Source organism: Rattus norvegicus, chromosome 1 (genome assembly GCF_036323735.1).
Source record: "Rattus norvegicus strain BN/NHsdMcwi chromosome 1, GRCr8, whole genome shotgun sequence".
NCBI classification, from domain to species: Eukaryota; Metazoa; Chordata; class Mammalia; order Rodentia; family Muridae; genus Rattus; species Rattus norvegicus.
This window is the reverse complement of record NC_086019.1, coordinates 29,618,373-29,620,872: the sequence shown is the minus strand read 5'-3', so window position 1 is coordinate 29,620,872 and position 2,500 is coordinate 29,618,373. Positions and strand designations below refer to the sequence as shown.

At 41.4% G+C, this 2,500-nt stretch overlaps 1 long non-coding RNA gene across 1 annotated transcript in view; it reads right to left on the bottom strand.

The window, feature by feature from the left end:
• Positions 1-144, bottom strand: part of LOC134484977 (uncharacterized) — a 3,820-nt gene extending 3,676 nt beyond the window's left edge. Inside the window, exon 1 of the long non-coding RNA XR_010062842.1 lies at positions 1-144. This exon is cut by the window's left edge and continues 374 nt beyond it. This is a non-coding gene — a long non-coding RNA (uncharacterized LOC134484977).
• Positions 145-2,500: the final 2,356 nt, after the last annotated feature.

The window sequence follows — 2,500 nt, the reverse complement described above, 5'->3', positions numbered from 1 at the left end:
GTCCAACAAATAATGCTGGTTTAAGTGAAGGTCTGCATGTAGAAGAATGCAAATTGACCCATTCTTATCTCCTTGTACAAAGCTCAAGTCCAAGTGGATCAAGGACCTCCACATGAAACCATGTACACTAAATCTAATGGAAGAGAAAGGGGGGAAGAACCTTGGACACACAGGCACAGGGAAGATTTTCCTGAACAGAACACCAATGGCTTATGCCCTAAGATTATTATCAACTAATAGGACCTCATAAAATTGCAAAGCTTCTATATGGCAAAAGAAACTGTGAATAGGACAAAACGGCACCCCACAGATTGGGAAAAGATCTTTACCAGCCCTCATCTGATAGGGGCTAATATCCAAAATATACAAAGAACTCAAGAAATTAGACTCCAGAGAAACAAATAACCCTATTTAAAAATGGGGTACAGAGCTAAACAGAAAATTCTCAACTGAGAAATCTCGCATAACTCAGAAGCACTTGAAAAATGTTCAGTGCCTTTGTCACCAGGAAAATGAAATCAATGCAAATCAAAATGACGTTGAGATTCTACCTCACACCAGTCAGAATGGACAAGATAAAAGACTCAGGTGATAGCATATGCTGGAGAGGATGTAGAGAAAGAGGAACACTCCTCTATTGCTGGTGGGATTACAAGCTGGTACAACCGCTCTGGAAACCAGTCTAGAGTTTCCTCAGAAAAGTAGACATAGTACTACCTGAAGACCCAGCTATACCACTCCTGGGTACATACCCAAAAGATGCTCCAACATATAACAAAGACACATGCTCCACTATGTTCATAGCAGCCTTATTTATAATAGCCAGAAGCTGGAAGGAACTCAGATGCCCTTCAACAGAGGAATGGATACAAAAAATGTTGTACATTTACACAATGGAGTACTACAATGACTTCATGGAATTTGCAGGCAAATGGATGGAACTTCAAAATATCACCCTGACCGAGGTAACACAGTCACAAAAGAATACACACAGTATGTACTCACTGATAAGTGAATATTAGGCAAAAGGAAGCTCGTACTACCCACAATACAACTCATAGACCATATGAAAGTCAAGAAGAAGGAAGATCAAGGTGCGGGTGCCTCAGTGCTACTTAGAAGGGGGGGTGAAATAATCATGGGACATTGAGGGTGGGGAGGACTTGGGGGAAAGAGAGGAGGGAGAGAAGAAAAAGGGGGTCAGGATCAGATGTGGGAGCAGATGGGAGGGATGTACAGAGGGTCAATAAATTAAAAAGAGGGTTACAGCAATGGGGGATGGGGAACTGGGGGTAGTCATTAGAAAGTCACAGATGCCAGGAAAGCAAGAGGATCTCAGAACCCAACAAGAATGACATTAGCTGAAATACCCAACATAGGGGAGAGAGAACCTGTAGATACCATATCCAGAAGTTAGGCATGGCACCTGTTTGAGGGATAGGGCCACCCACCCTTCTAAAAACTTTAACCCAGAATTACTTCTGTCTAAAGGAACAAAGAATAGAGCAGAGACTGAAGGAGACTGCCCCATCTGAGGACCCATTCCATATACAGCCACAAAACCAAGACACTATTGCCAATGCCAAGAAGTGTTTGCAGACAAGAGCCTGATACAGATGTCTCCTCATAGGAGCTGCCAGAGCCTTATAGATACAGATGTTGTGAATGCTTGCAGCCAACTATCAGACTGAGCATGGAGGCCTCAATGGAAGACTTAGGGGAGGGACTGAAGGAACTGAAGGTGTTTGCAACCCTATAGGAAGAACAACAATAGCAACTAATCAGATCCCCTAGAGCTCCCAGAGACTAAACCAGCAAGGAAAGAGTACATATGCAGTGACCCATGGCTCCAGGTGCATATGTAGCAGAGGATGGCCTTGTCAGGCATCAATAGGAAGGGTGGCCCTTGGTCCTATTAAGGCTTGAGGCCTCAGTGTAGGGGAATGCTAGAGGAGTGAGGTGAGTGTGGGTGAGTGGGTGGGGGAGCACCCTCATAGTAGCAGGGGGAGAAATGTGGGATAGGGAGTTTTCAGAAGGGAAACCTAGAAGGGGGTAAACATTTGAAATGTAAACAAACAGAATATCCATAAAAAATTTTTTTAAAGGAGCCAGTACAGTTGACTTCTTGCCAACTTGAAGCACAAACATATCACTAATAAACCATATTTAAGTCGTATTCATCCCTAAGATCTTAAACATAAGTCACATAGTCTTTACAAGTTCAAATACATTAAAATTTAAAATCCCTTTAAAGTAGTTGCAACATCACTAACCATCAAAAAATGAAAGTGAAAAAAATGGCATCTGGAATCTTATAAACAAGGTGAAAACCAAAGTAGAAGAGATTGTTTTTGGAAAGATATGGAGAATTACAATAGTGTCTCCATCATAGAAAACAGCATAGAGTGTGTTGAAAAATGAAATTATAACTACCAGGTGATCCAATAATTCTATTTCTCAGATATATTCAAATAACTGAAATTAGGTATTTAAAATTATT